The following is a 16,740-nucleotide window of genomic DNA, read 5'->3' on the forward strand; positions in this document are numbered from 1 at the left end:
CCTTGAGAAGTTCCAAAATTGATATTTGAGCGGGTATTCTTTGTAATTGCTCTACTAAATTGTATTGTTGTGATGTGGATGTTGAATCTTTTGCTATACTTGGAAAGGTAACCTTTGCTGTGCTTGTCGTGATAACATTGATTGGTTCTGAATGGATTTTCATTAACAATGATCACATTTACTACATCATCGTATGGATAAGTGTAATTCACTTTGGCTTTTCCTTTGTCATCTTTTAATTGGGACGATTCACCTTTGTCATAATTCGGAAGTGGAGTTTTGAAAGCCAAGTGTGATTCGTTTGTCTTATGGCTATCCACTGTGATGGTTCCATTATCGATTAGATATTGGATAAGGTGTTTCAATCTTTGACAATCATTTGTTAGGTGTCCTTTATTCTGATGATAATTGTAAAAATGATTGTCATTCCACCAATTGGGTTTGATTGGTGGTTCATAACTTCTTGCTTCTGGTAAAACAATCAATTTGTTGGCAAGCAGAGTTTTTAAAGCTAATTCCAAAGATTCTCCAATTTTTGTGAATTTCCTCCGAGGATTGGAGAAAAAGGATTTGGATTTATGGTTTTCTGGATTGTTATTGCTTGGGTTTTGACTTGATAGATTAAAAATTGGTTGTTGTTGTTTTGTAGTACTATTATCATCATTCCCTTCATTGCTGACATTCCTATTCTTTGACCAGAACTTGGGTTTTTCATTATTGTTGTTGTTATATGAATTATTGTAAAGTTTTAGCTCTCCTTTCTTTACCATTGCGTTCTCTATTTTCAGACCATTCTTGAACATTTTGGCAAAAGAGGGAGGACATTGCATCCTTAGTCGATAACTCATTTCATTGATAAGATTAGCAATGAATATGTCCATTTTTTCTTGATTAGGTACATGTCGGGGATACCTATTAAACATGCATTTCCATCATTGTACAAAAATCATAAAGGATTCACCATTCTTTTATTTAACATTGCAAAGATCCAGCATTGTTATTTCATTCCTTATATTGTAGGAGTATTGTGAAATAAACCTATTCACAAGTTATTCAAAGGACTTGATTCCGGATGGTAATCTTGAAAACCACTCCATTGATTGTCCATTTAAACTCCTAGGAAAAAGATGCATAAGGTAAGTTTCATCATGAGAAAATTCCATGCTCATAGTACAAAACTCCCTAATGTGATCTTGAGGATCAGATTTTCCATCGTATTTTGTCTTATTTAGGAATCGCGCAATGTTGCTGAAATGGTATCATACTCAGATTTTTATCGAACAGATATGGGCATATATCTTCTAATGAATACTTCTTGGAACTTGTCACATTTTTGATGTCTTGTATTTGTTGTTGTAGAGTTTGTATTTGTTGAGTAAGGTTTGACAATGGATTATCCACATAGTTTCTCCTTGTTTCTTCATGAGTTCTCTTATCACTACACTCTTTTCTTTTGTCATCCCTTTCTTTCCTTGTTTCTTCATTGCTTTCTTTGTTCACATCTTCGTTATTTGGCTCATTTGTGTTTTGGGTGTTACTTGCCTCCGCATCTTGTTTCAAGCTTTCTATGTTAAAGTCTTGTGGTAGTTTAGCTCCAGATTTTGCCAACATCAAGAGATATTTTTCTTTTTGTTTTGACAACAATTTTTCCATTAGCCTATCAAATTTGAAATCTTGCTCAAGGTCTCTAATGGTGTTGTTGACTGCTTCTTCATCAACAACGGTAAATCCAAATGTGTGGAATGCAAGATTATCTTCTTCCTCCATTTGTTGTTGTTTTCTAAGTTGTTCATGTTGGGCTCTACTCCAAACTGGAATGTGATTATTTCAAAGTTGTTGAAAGTTCCAAAGGATAAAGTCAATAGGTGATTATTGGTTTAGGAAGATATGCCTTGTTGATTTTACCGCTATTGTTTGTCCTTTGAGATAAAGCATCTCTTTGTTGAAAAGCATGTCTTTGCACAATTTCACTGTCAAATTCTGTATCGTAGCCACGTAGGTAGTGATGAAAACGGTGTAGGAATGTCCTATGTTTCAATAAGATCTTGCGATTGATATACAAGAATCTTATCCTTTTCTGAGTAGCTTTATAACTGGGTTTTCTTTTCTTAAGGTGATACTTAAAAGTCATGTAAGCATTTGGCAATTCACAAGTTTGTTTGATTCCAATGTTGGTGCGATTTTGGTTTTGATATAACCTAGGTTCAAAATAGGAAAGATATATCCAAGATTAGGAACCTAGTATAGATTGATCAAGCTTCGTGACAGAGGATTTGATTATCCTGATGAGAAACTTGACAAGGATGTCGATTTTTTTGCACTTAAGATGGTTGAATCAATAGCTTGTTGAATGATGATGTTTATAGAACTTTTTGGGAATAACCTGTTAGATTAGTGACCTAGTTGTTTGAGCTAGTTTGAAAATACGTGATGGTTTAGAGACAAATCTACTTCAAGAATTATTTTGATATTGATGTTTTGACACTTTGATTTTGATCTGGTGTTTCAAGTGTTGGAAAGCTTTTTGTATTACCCTTTTTTGATCACTCTTTTTCAGTAATTTGTTGGATTTTTGCTCTCTTGTAAATGATAATTTTCTTCAAATTTTGACCATTTGGAACATGTTACAGACATAGAAGACAAAATGTTTAATAAACAAAATGCACAAGCAAGTACAATCCCTATGGCAGGCTGAGACAATAGTTGTTGAATCTCACATGGTGTTTCCCCCGAGGCTACGCTATTCAAAGCGGATATTTAGATGGTTGACCCCATTGGCTCCACCCTCAACACTCACTTCTTCGGGGCAGCCAAGCACCAGTTTCCATGAAAACTCCCCATGGCAAACTTTATATCTCTACTAGGAACCGTATGTATGTGAGCCGTTTTAGAGGTCTGACTTCCCGAGCCAAGAACTAGGAGGATTTTGGCAACTAGTACAAGTGGTTTTTAGTAAAGGCTTCTGGTCATGTGGCCATACATGCGACACTTTCATCTCTATAAATACAGAAGGTTCCCAGCCTATAGAGGTTACGCTCCATAGGGTTTATGGGGAAACATAGTGTCGGTATGAACTTATCAACACATATTGTTTGGGACTTTCATCACAAAAACGATTTATTTACAGTGGATTGGAAGGACTCGGTATTAGCCCGTTTCCACTTTAGGTCGTTCCCCTCTCACTGGCCCCCTCAAGGCAGCTCGGGAAGGCAGGCCCTCTAAAGGATTTAATTGCTTGAAAGTAAAGAAAGCTTAAAAGAGTGAGTTTGGCTTTTTGGTCACTGAATTAAGGGAAGAGCATATACCTACCACTTTCGAGACATAGAATTTAAGTGTTCTTTTTAACTTTTTTAAAGCAATTATTGGCTAAGTCCTATTTGGAGATGTTGCTCCAACAAGCATGGTGTTCATTTTATCCCTTTTAAAAGTCTATGTGCAACTATTTTAGAGAAAATACTAAAAATGCAAGTTGCATGCTGTCAATTCATCCTCTTAGTTAAACTAGATGAACAAGATATGATATGTTACTTCCCAAAACAAGGCTTTTAATTAACTAGATGATGAAATGCATAAAATTTGCCTTAAATACCATCCTGCACATGTATATTTTTGATAATAAAAGCAGCCAAAAATGAGGGGGCTGACCCATAGGTACAATTATGAGAACAATGGCAGGACCATTGTCTGCATATAATCAGCAAAGTAGCAGCCTTTTACCTCTATAAAAAAAAAACCATACTATGAGATTTTATCAGCGATAAAATAATACTAGTCAGAGTATAATTCATATGCCACGTAGGGCCATAAACAACAAAATATAAACAAAAGCATAAACTAGGCTTATCCATCCAACGACTACACAACATAGACAAAAAACTCCTCCACATGCAGAAAGTTATTTCTTTTTCCCTTGGCTCTTCTTAGAGAGTAGCTTTCTAGCCCATTCCTTAGTGAGGAACTTGAACAGGCTTTCGTAGTCATCGTCCTCCTTGCCTTTCCCTTTGGCCATGCTTTCTTGCAATAGGCACAATGTAGTAGCCGAGCATCTCATAACATTCAGTGCAAACTTGGACACATCATGCATCTTGGACTCCACCGCCTCTAGTCTGCTGGTGATCACCTACACATTGGTAGAGAGGGCCTCTATCTTTTTCTCAAGCTTTGTCAGGTTGGAATCCTCTTCCTTCACGCAACTGGCCTCTTCAACGACCAACATTTTTTCTATCCTGAAGGTCAGGGAGGGGAAATTGGCTGGCTCCAGACTCTTGGAGGATACAGGGCTTTCAAAAATCTGGGTGGAGCTCACAGAATGAGGGGTTGGATCCTACACATGTATGTTAGTACTCTGAAAAATCTAATTTCTTGGACATTTCGGACTTGCAAGAAATTTTTGTCAGTTTGTAAACAGAAATGCTAATCTAACACATGCACTACCTTTTTGCTCAAAAATGCTAACCTGCAGGTCAAAAGCGCTAACCTAGACTACAAAAGTGTTGCTCTATGGATACAAAAGTGTGATTTCTTTGACAAATGCACTAACCTAGGACACAAATGCATGAACCTATAATACGAATGCAGAGACTTTAAGATAAAAGCACTAACTGAAAATGCTCATGCGTTAACCTATGGTGTAAATGTGCTAACCTAGAAGGTAAATGCGCTAACCTAGGATGCAAATGCACTAACCTGCGGAACAAAAGTGCTGTCATAATTCACACATGCGTGAATCTGCATTACAAATGCGTTAATTTTATTATTTGCGAGATTTTTAAAGGTATATACGAGGTCTATGAGCCCCACGGTGGGTGCCAAAATGTGTCGACTTGAATTTCATCCTCAGAATGTTACCTGCAATAATGGAAATACTACAGGAAATCCAAATTCAACCAATGAAACTACATGAAGTACATATGAAATAAAATACTAATATTACCTTCATGGCTTATGTTTCATTGTGTCCTAACTCCACTGTTCTTGGTTGCAAATGGTGTGCTCTCAGACAATGCACTGATGGCTTCCAAGATGGCATATGAAGAATGGACTGATAACTTGTAGTTAACTGATACTATGATATGCAATACTACATGATTTTGCTAAAATTATTATGCTAAATGACATTTTCTATTTGCTTCAAAACTAAAACTCACGGATGCATATGATTAGCTTGCAAAATGCACTTGAAGTCTCTTGAAGTCTAGCTCTCTCTCAAATGAAGCTCTTGATTTTATAGACTTTGAGAGGATGAGATGATGTGGCTTAGATCAACGGTCATGATCATATCTACAGATTTGAATGGCTGTGAGCAAAGGTGAAGGTTGAGAGAAAGGGGGAAGGAGAAGACAAGTGCCACTCATCTCACCTTGACTGGGTTGCTGACTCAGGAAATCTAGGGATGGCTGGAGGAAATTTAGGCATGAGAGGACAAGTGGACTCAATTCCTTCCTAAGATGTAGGGGGTGTTGGAGAGAATATAGGAAATGGTTATGAAATATGTGTCGTACACAATTTTCATTAAGTTTGGAGGTTGAAGATAAATGATGAATTAATATTTAAGAAATATTAATTTCCTTAGCCACATGTTTGATGAGTTGGCAAAGGGAATATGAAGTGGAGATGGAGGGTGAGTTGGAAAAGGGATTAAATAATTTTGAGAATTACTTAATATTTGAGACTATAGGATAGGTGAATAAACATTAAATATTAGATATTAAATTAGCTTGATTAAAAGGATAATTAAATATTAGATATTTAATTAATTAGAAGAATAGAATAGATGAATTAATTAATAAAATATTAATTAATAGAAAGACACGAAAATGAATTAAATAAATTAATCTTTTCAAACCAACTATTTAATAGAAGAATAATTATTAAATAAATATAAAATATTTATTTAATTGCTCATAGCCAATTTTTATGTGTATACAAGAAGATCTCCAACACTGCGGTTGAGAAGCTCACCGGTGCAACCCATGATGGAAGATCTATGAGGGTCAACACCATCAAAGAAACATGTGTGAAATTTTCCAGCATGATAATTGGCTACAAGTTATCTCAATCAAGTCGATTGAACTCTGTTGCCAGTTTCTGCATCCATGTTGCACACCAAATGATAAAGAATAATGAAAAGTATGACTTGTGTGAATAGTTAAGGAGTGAATTAATGATTAATCTTGGCAAGATCAAAGGGGTTAAGAAAGGAACTTTTTGGTTTGGCAATATTATTGTCTGTTTGATGTTGTACTTCATGAATGAGCTATCGGGTTTGGGAAAGAAGCGTCGGGCTCATGAAATATCGGTAGGTATGTAGATTAAAGATGCAATCACCGGTCTTGGCAGTAATAGGGATGAGAAGCTTTGGGGCTACTTCAAAATTTTTTAGGAGAACATGAGACTGAGGGAGATAATTTCCAAACACATTAAGGAGAAATACTCCACTGATATTTGCTTCATGGTAAAAACAGATGAGACACTGATGGAAGTAGTGGAACTTGGAACTATATGGGTCATTGAATTGGGTTATGAAGTAGATGAATTTTTTTTGGAGCTATATGCTAAAATGCTTATTGATGCTCCTTTGGATGAAAAGGCTGAACACTTTGGCACTATAGAGGAGAAGGCTCTTGAGGTTAAGATTTTTTTCAACAAGAAAAGAAGAGAAAAGAAGATAGACAAAATGTCTGCATTTGTTCAAGATGTAATTCACAAGATAGATACAGAACTAGGTTCTGGATCTAAACCGGTAGATCAACTGACAACAACAAGTGCTCATGAGGTGAAGAGGGCCGAGAATTTCATTTTTTCTATCACCTCTGACTCTAATACATAGGATAATCAACCTCTCGCATTCAAAAGGGTACAAAGGAAGAAAGCTGACAAGCCTCCGGTAGAGGAGAAGAAGGTGGAACCAAGGAGGAAGCTAATTAGAAAGGTAACAACTACATCCACACCTTTAGAAAGGAAACCTACTCAGAAGAGGCATCTTGCTCCATCCACTCTTGCAACCCCTAGAAAGAAGAAAAAGAGTGCGATAGATGAAGCAATTGAATCTGGTAATGTTACCATGATACCCCCTACGACTTGTGCAAAATTGATTGATGAGATAACTAAAGATGGGATGTTGAAGAATGTGTCAAATTTCTATGAAGATTTAGAAGATAATGAGAAAAATGAAATAGAAGAAGCAATCTTGTTATATTTAGACATATATAAGAAGGCTTTGGTAGAGTTTTTGAAGGAAATTCCCTTATCATTGTATAATAAGTTAGATGGAAGGAGATTAGATGCAATCAGGAGGGACAAAGAAATCAAAGAAGTTGAACTTTTGAGTATGTGTGGCTCTATAAATAATGAGGAAATTAAAAGGTGTATAGATGTTGCTAATAGAACAGTCTTTAGTAGCAAAACCTGACAAATAAGCTTAATGATGGGCAGAGTCAATGAGATAGTAAATGAGACCAGAGATGGTTAGACTAAATTCTTCCAAAATAATCCTTATTTTCTCACTTCTCAAGAAGAATTTGCTAAGGCAACAACTCCCACCATTCCAGACAAATCTAAAGGGAAAGGAATTTTAGGAAGTTTAGATCAAATTTCTAGTGAACCAACAGTTAAACCCAAAACTGATCAGAGTGTATAGACTAAAGTGACAGAAACTACATTTGTACAGTTTGGGCAAGGCAATGTACAGGTTACAGATAATATTATGGATAATACTCCACCGACAGTAACTGATACTGCACCAAGTGGCGAAGCCACCGGTGCAATAGAGGATGAGAAAAGAGATACATTGGGAGAGGGTAAGGAAGAAAAGGAAAAGGAGACTGAACCAACAGTTGATTCCCCAACAAAACTTTTGGCAATTATCACTTCTCAATTTGAGAAGAAATCAATCACAAAGATGAGTCCCACAAAGATAGTGATGATGGCTACTCAAAAGACAATAAAGGAAGGATCTGCAGACAAAGGAATAATAGATCAATCAATAATAGTTTTGCATAGATTGATTCCTTATTGTATGATTGAAAATGAAGCAAGCCCTTCCAACAAGATTAAGGTATTGATATAACACATATAAAAAAAACTCAACCATTACAACAGATTTCCGACAAGAAAGCACTTAAAAGATTTTTTTCTAGCCAAGAAAGCCGTTTTTGACCAGATTATTGAGACAGATAAGAGGAAGGTTGAAGAGAAACTTATACTCATTGAAAATTATTTGAAACAGTGTACTAACATCTACAGGGTCTGTTGTAATATAGAGATTCTTACAGCAAATGTAGATCAAAGGTTAAAGGAATTACATGAAAAGATTGCTAATATTGCCAATTCTTTTGATGGACTAACTTCACTCACAACTTCCATTGATGGACAAATTTTGACCTTGGAGAACCAAGTTTTTGCTTTTGAAATAGAAAGAGACAAGATCATTCAGAGAGCAAGGAGTCTCAGAGGTTTGGTGATTCCAAGATTGGATTCACTTGGTGTACATAAGAGGGAATGTATGGATATGCTTGCGAATCCCACATCACCATAATACACTGAGAAAGAAACACTAGCACATTTACTGAGTGGACTTGTATCCATATCTGAAACATTCAAAACCGACGGGGATACCTATGTACAGTTGCTAGAGAAATCTTACCCAAATTTTTTGAGATTGGTCAAGCTCTGGTAAAGTAATCTGTAATTATTCTTTCAATTCTTTCACCGGTCATATTATGTGAAAAATATGTGTATATAATCCTAAAAGGAGGTAGAGTCAATCAACTCAGGGGGAGCATGTTTCATGTTTCAGTTGAATCGGCAAGGAATCCATTTTTCACACGAGTGTTGCCATCAATGCCAAAGGGGGAGATTGTTGGCAATTGACACTCATTGGATTCATATGTTGTCATTGATGGAGAAAAAGATTCTATTGAAGGCATATACCAACATATACCGACATTTGGAGGCATACACTGACATTGGAATATTTAGGGTCATCACTGACATCAACACCAACATCCAACACTTCAGTGAAGCTGACATCAGTCTGGATCCGAAAGGTTTTATTTGTAAAATCATTTTGTAATTATTGTATAGGGCCGACATTGAATATCTTTTGTTTTGTAAGATGACAAAAGGCATATTGTTTGTAAAGGGTATATAAGTCAGTCTGTTAGGTCATTTTGAGATATAACAAGATAGTAAAATAAGGTGATGCGAAGGATATGTATGTAGGTCATTTGTATGCGAATGTAGTATCATGCTATGATCAGTAGATGGTTTGTAAAGTATTCTTGGAGGAAAGGAGATACCGATAGAAGGATTCAGGGTTTATGAGCTGATACAAAACAAAGATTTAACTAGAACCCTTTTTGGCATTGCAGATGCATTCTATGAGTTCACCAATACTATTTTATCTCAGCAGAAGCTTGTAGTCAGTGAGACTCTTTTGTGTTGAGCAGTGTGCCTTCCTACATGTGCAGGCCCCCATGCTATGCAATATCTTTGATGTAGCCAGTGAATTGATATTGTGGTTCACAAATCCCACAGTGGTTTTTCCTCTTTGAGGTTTTCTACGTATAAATTAAGTGTGTTATGGTGTTCATTCATGTGGCTAGTTTATTTACTTCATGTTATATGTTTTTTCATTTACCGGTTTATATGTGTATGTTATAAAAGGTTAAAATCTTGGGTTACTAGCAGAACACTGATTCACCCCCTCCTCTCAGTGTTCTTGGATTCATTGTATTCTAACAACCTTAGCCTGCAATTCCTCTATGTATCTTCACCCAAGACTTAGTGATCTTAGTAGCAAGTCCTTTTAGGACTAGGGTTCTTCCTTAGGAAGTGAGCCTTAAAAAAAAATTGTAATATTTTTGTATACCCGTAAGATAGCTTTCACCATGGTTCCTTTCGTAGGTTTTCCACATAAATCTACTGTCACCTTGTGCATTAGTGTTCATTTATTTATCTTTCTTTATTGACTAAACAAATTATGGTTTTAGAATTTGAATGGTGTTTAAAGTTTAAGTTTTTAAATAAGATCGATTCACTCCTCTCTCTTAGTCTTGTGGTGTGTTCAACAATTGACATTACTGGTATTTCCAACTAATGGTTCCAAATATCCTCTTTGAGAAGCCAACCTCAATATTCAAGCATTTGAATTAGTGGCCAATTGATAGAATAATAACTAGGGATAAGGGGCTTGTTATATTCTCTACACTTTAGGCTCTATTTGACCTAGGTGGGTATCCATTTATCAATGCTTTCATAATACTAACTCTCTTTTTAAGTGCTATAATAGATATGCTCTCAATATACTAGGTGAATTAGAGAAATTATTAAACTTACTGGATACGGCTTTTATCCTTAACTTATCTATTTTGAGTCACTGTGAGTGTCAATTTGTCCTACTATTTAAAATTAAGTTCTAAAAACAAAAACTAAATGTAAAGATGAATTTTCTTAATTTTAAAATGCCAAGGTTAGAAATACAATCCTATGACGAATGCCTATCTATTGGGATAGATGAATCATTATTAAAATATAAAATATGCAAGTACTGCAACATCTCCTACCTTATAGGACTAACATCTGATATTAGCTATAACATAAATGCATTCCCCAATTGCAACTCAATCAAATTTGATCTCTACAAAATTATTTTGAATGAATATAGCAATTTTATCTTCTACTTTAGAAGAAGCTCATATTCATACAAATTCAACAACATAGTGTTGAAGTAAAACAAAAAATCCTTCATTCATTGATTTAAAAAAGATTTTAGAGCACAAAATGAAGAGAACAACTTGAAAATCATTGAATTTGATTTCAAGATGCTTTTATAATTTCAAAGTAATTTTAACATATCCATTGCAAAGAGACTGCAAATAGGACATGAAACTATTAATAGTACTATATTGCAAAACCTATGGACTTTTTGTGTGCAGATTCACTCTTAGTGAAAAAAGATTTTACAATGCTCGTATAATACTTCTAATATGAACCTAGAGACTTGATAGAAGGCCTTGAATATCCTTTTATAGAAAAAAATGATACAACAAGCTTTGGGCCTTTTACATTTCCAGAAAGTGTTAGGTGACCGCCTGACAAAATAAGACAAATAACTTTTTGGATTTTCGGACAAGGATAGACATTCTCATTTTGTGATTTGTAGGTGGTAGTTGTTGTAGATGATATGGAACTCCTCTTTCTTCACACAAGCTCTCTAATCAACAAACCTATTGAATGCACATGGATAGAGAGAAGCTTACCACATATTTACAAAAAGATATGCAATAAACAGAGAAGATGAAAGTCAAAATTCTCTGAAAATGTCATAAACAAGTCACCTAACCAAATATAATATCTATTTGAGAAAACATGAAAAAGCTAAATTGCAAAACAGGTAGAAAATACAATTTTTTTTTTTTTTACAATTGTAAAGATAAAGAGGGAAGAGAATCGAAGAGCCCCAAATCCATCTTGCTTGTAGTGTTGAAGTCTCCCAATATGTTGTTGATAATCTTCATCATCTATCTCAGTCCTGTCCATCAATCTACCTCCCTCCTTGGCTACAACCTCTCTTACATCAGGTCCATAATTTGGATCAATCGCTGCAACCAAGTCAATGTTCACATAAACATTCAGGACTACCAACCTCACTAAATTGTAATTCTAGATGTTTGACATAGGGAAAAGTTCCTTCTTCTTGTTATAGCTCGTCCTCTAGAGACTAAACCCCCATGGTTGAGCTACGAGGTCCTTGCATCCACTGGTGTGATCAATTACAAACTCATATAGCCTAGCACCTGACCTAGACCTCTTTTGTATCTTTATTGATCCTGGAAGTTGCATAATTATCTCTTCTAAGAACTTTCTCTTGCTTAGGCTTGAGTATTCAACCATTTTTCAGACTTAGGGTTTATATAAACAAAGACAAACACTAGTTAGGGTTCCAATTTTTTTCTACAGAACGAAGACTAATAACACTTAACAACATGAAAATTGAATTGAATTGTAAGAAACATACAGATACTTTTAGAGCATAGAAGAAGTACTTGTGAGATTAGAGTGAAGCAAATTTAACCAGAAATCTAGGCTATAACGGGAAATTTAGCTCATTAATTGCAAACACATTTGCAAGTATGATGGCTCAAAGTAGCCACTAAAATTTTTATTTTAACTTTGTGGCTCCAACAAAAAAATATTTGTCACATGAAGATGAATATGAAATAAGCATGTAGCCCCTTTATTATTATTTTAATCACCATCATTTAATAGGCCTTTTCGGAGCTGTAGAGTTAAGTCCCACGAGAATCTTCTTTTAGGATTCCCAAAGATATTGAGAGGGGGGGGGGTGAATCAGTATCTAACCAGTTAATTGATTTTCTTAACTTATTAAATGAAAAGCATTGCAAAACTGGGTATCGGTAAACCAAAATTAATGCAGTAAATAAGAACAACAACCACAACATGAAAGACACACCATAACACAATATTTTTAACGAGGAAACCCGATGTGGGAAAAACCTCGGTGGGATTTGTGACCCACAATATTCACTTACTGGCCAATAAGAGAATATTACTGTTACAATAGGGGCTTGCACATGCAAGAAGGCCAACTGCCTAAAGCTCATTGCTTAAATACAAAAGAGAAGTCTCACTGACTTACAAAAGTGGATTATGAAAATCCAATGTCATGTATTGCTACAAAAGGGCATCTGCTATGCCAGATCCAATACCGGTTTAAGCTCTGCAACTTCCAGAACCTTATTCCAAAACTCTGCCTTAATGTTTGCACATAATATCCATCATATATCCTACATACAAATGTTCTCTAAGATCTCATACTTATATATATTACAATATGCCTTGTCGGATTTCAAAAAGATATTACAATTAATTACATTTTGCAATAAATAAAATCCTGTCAGCCAGGGTGCCAGTAATCAATCTTTTCGGTGCCGGTGAACGTATGCCGGTGTAGAGTATGTTGGTACTGGTGCCTGCCAATATCATATGATTGTAAGGTTGCCATCAATGACAATACCTTCAATCACCTACAATTTCTCATTAGAGTGTGCATTTTCCAACAATCTCCCCCTTTGGCATTGATGGCAACACTCATGAGAAAAATCCAAAAAGTGTTATCCAAAAAAGGTTTTACCAAAACTGTCAAAACTGTGTGCTCTGTGTGCTCCCCCTGAGCTAATGATGTCTTCTGATGATCATTTTTCTCATCTCCACTACTCCCCTTTGGCATCAATGACAAAGGCTGTCATTCAATGTCAATTGAGTGTGGTTCCTACCTAGTTCCTTATAATCTGTTTATTATAATTTGATAAATTTCTGTTAAGGCAACATTCAGACTATTGTAAAATCTCTCACTATCTTTCAGTGCTGCTTCAGTTCTCTGAATTGTACCGGTGAGAAAGTGCATTTGCTCTTCCGGTGTCTTAAGTCCTGGAACAAGAGCCTTAGAGATCTCTTTTCTCAAAGAGATGAGGATATCCAGTTTAGGACTTAGTCTGCATTTAAGTTCTTTTGCCTTAACCTTTATCCTTTCCTTGCCTTTCTCAAGCTTTTCTATTTTCTCTTCAAATCTTGCAATTTCCTGTTCAATTACTGATATTGAGTCTGATGAACCTATCAAGTTGTCAGCAATATCATTTATTTCCTTCTGGGCTATGCCGATATCTTTATCTTTGTCTTTTGTCAAAATGTCTATTTTACATGCATCTCTATACAATTTCTTGAAGTCCAAAATTGCTTTTCCTAATACCGGTAATAAGGTTTCCATATGTTCCTTATTATTCTTAACTGTCTCAAAGAATTTTTCTTTCTCCTTATTCGTTTTCTCTCTGAAGGTGTCTTCATTTATCTGATCCAGTGTTATTAGGTTGCTGGTTATATACTTAGACAATGTAATTGGCTCAAAGAATCTTTATTTTCTATGTTACACTTTGGAGCTATCATCTTCAAAATTGGTAAAGTGTCATCTATAGCCTTATAAGCTAGTGCATTACACTTTGTTATTTTCTTTATTGAATCTAATAGTACCTCTATTACATTTGTAGGCCTAAATTCTGTCATAGATGTTCCGGATGACTGTCCAACTGTCTTTGCAATTTGTAATCCACTGGTGGTTGTGATAGCTTTGCTTTCCTCTTTTTTTGGAGGATTTGTTTGTGTTTGCATTTCCACTACCAAAGGCTTGGGATTGTTAGATGAAGCTGGTGGTACTATCTATGAAGGAGCCTGTTGCTCTGTTGGTTTCTCAGTGTTTTCCTCACTATGAACCTTTTGCTCTACCAGTTTCTCAGTGTTCTCTCCTGATGGTGTCTCTGTTTGTGCCTCTGAAGATTTCACTGTAGTGTCCACTATCAATTTTTCTTTGTTTACCTCTATCATGTCTACTACTGGTGACTCAGTAGATTTTTCAGTTTCAGTAGTTGCCAGTGGCTCAGTAGATGCATCAATATGCACATTTGTGGTCTCTACCTTTCCAGTGTCCATGGGTTCATTTGTTCCTTCAGTTTGTTGTTGTTCCCCAATTCCAATGTTTTCAACTCCAATATTTCCTACTGGTGGCTCAGTTGCCACATCTCTTTTGTCATTTGTTTCCTTATCCACCACAATATTGACTTCCTGTGTGTCAATGTTCATTGTGTATAGCACCTTAGAATTAGGATTCGTATCCTCATGTGGTGTTGCCATACTCTCTATTGCCGGTTGTGTGTCAGCAATTTGTACCAGTGGAGTATCATAAGGAGGTGGGGGTAAGTTATATGTCACCTTTATGCTTGGAGGTCCACCTACCTTACCTTTCCCCTTATCCTTGTCTTTTTCTTTTTGATAGACTCTGATAGTCTTTGATCTTTTTAGCTCTTCTTGTTTCTCTTTTTCAACAAAAAATATATCCCACTGATCTGCAGTCTCTTCTGTTATTTCATTTACTCTGCCTGCCATTAGTGCTACATGCCGGTGACCAGTTAAGAGTACTATCCGGTTGGCTTCACTGATCAACTCATCAATTTCTTGTGTGGAGTTCACTGGGTGAACTTCAAGCAGCTTCTCTATTTTTATCTTTTTGTCTAATTCTACAATAGCTACCCTTCTAGCTTCTAATCTTTTGTACAAATCATTGGGTATGTCATCCACAATTTCCATCAGAAATTTCTTATAGATGTCTAAGTGTAAGATTACACTATTTTCTATGCTCTCCTTTTCATCATTTGATAGTGTGTTATATAACTTACTGATGTTTTTCAATTTCCCATCCTCAGTTATTTCATCCAGTAGTTTGTCCAAAGGTGGAATAATTTGTCTTTCTTTTCTTTTCTTTGGTGTCAATTTCTTAGCCGGAGGCCTAACTGCCTGTTGCTTTTGTCTTGTCCTTCTAGGTGTAGTTGAGGGTGTTGGGAGTATTTAAAAACTGAGCCAAGTTTATAAGCCTATTTCAAAATTTTGCTCTGCATGTCAGAAAAGTACCTAAATAAGTCAGTTTGAATGCCTAGTTAGCAAGGGGGTAAAATGGAGCCAGTTGATTTTCAGAGGGTAAGGCTCGGGATTCATCTCCCACACCTTTCATTTGGCCTATTTAGTGTGTTGCAACTTTCAAAATTCAGTTTGGAGAAGTTTATCAAGTACCCGTTTTGAGGGGTGAGCTGAAAGTGCATTCTAGGCACAAGTGCAAATTTTATTAAGTAGCCTACTTTGAGCGATTACATTTTTTGCCCTGTTGATCGTCATGAAGAAATTCAAAGTGGATTCAATTCTATGCATAAATGTGAGTGAGATCACAAAATTTCAGGTCTTGATGAATCCATTTGCTCAGTTTTCAAAACCAAATCCATTTGTAGTTTGTGATGTTTGCACAAGTGTAAAAATGTCTCGGTGAGCGTCATGTCAGAATGTTTGTCCCGGGCTAATGTTGGTATAAATGGTGAGCTACATTTCAAATTTCAAGCTTTTATCAATCCGTTTGATCGGTTTTCAAAAGGACTCATTTTGCCATCAAATTCAGTTATCCGCACTTCCAGTGTTATATCAGTTAATGTAGCCGTTTTGGTGAGCGCACCATTTGCATCCTGTCAGTCAGGTGATCAAACTGAGAATTCAAAGATTTAATATGTACTTAAAGGTACCTATGTTCCGAATTTGAGAGCTTACGGAGGTCGTTTGGTATTTTTAAGAAAGGCGTCATGTGTTGCCAGAACATTGACTTCATCAGGTCCGCAGTGTCGACAAAGCCAGTTGGGCATTTTCGGAAATTAATATCTCTTCACTCGGGACTCATCTTGAGAAACCGTTTGGTAGATGTCATCCTTGTATATCAAAGTACACGCTTGTCAGATGGCGAGCTCCAGAAAGGTGTTTTGACAGGTTTGAAAATTACGTCTTCGCGATTAAATGCGAAAATTGTGGCGTAATTGCCTGAAGGATGTAAAATGCAATTTTATGATCCAAAAGTGGTGCCGATCGATTCCAGAGGTTTGTTTGAGGTTCCTAAGATATTCTAGAGGCCAGTAGCTTGAAAACAAAATTTTTTTTAGTCAGACCCACTTTGGGGCCCGACTTGACTTGTTGCTCCAGGCATCTTTTCAGGCAAAGTTTTAATTGTTATTTTAAAATCATATGTTATATGATTCAAGGTTTAAAGTGAAAGCCAGATAGGAGGAGATTATGGACCCTAGCTTCTCACTAGACCATGAGTGGTGGTTCTTAGTCTTATTGTTTGGTAGCATGGTA

The sequence above is a fragment of the Cryptomeria japonica genome, chromosome 3 (assembly GCF_030272615.1).
Source record: "Cryptomeria japonica chromosome 3, Sugi_1.0, whole genome shotgun sequence".
Lineage (NCBI taxonomy): Eukaryota > Viridiplantae > Streptophyta > Pinopsida > Cupressales > Cupressaceae > Cryptomeria > Cryptomeria japonica.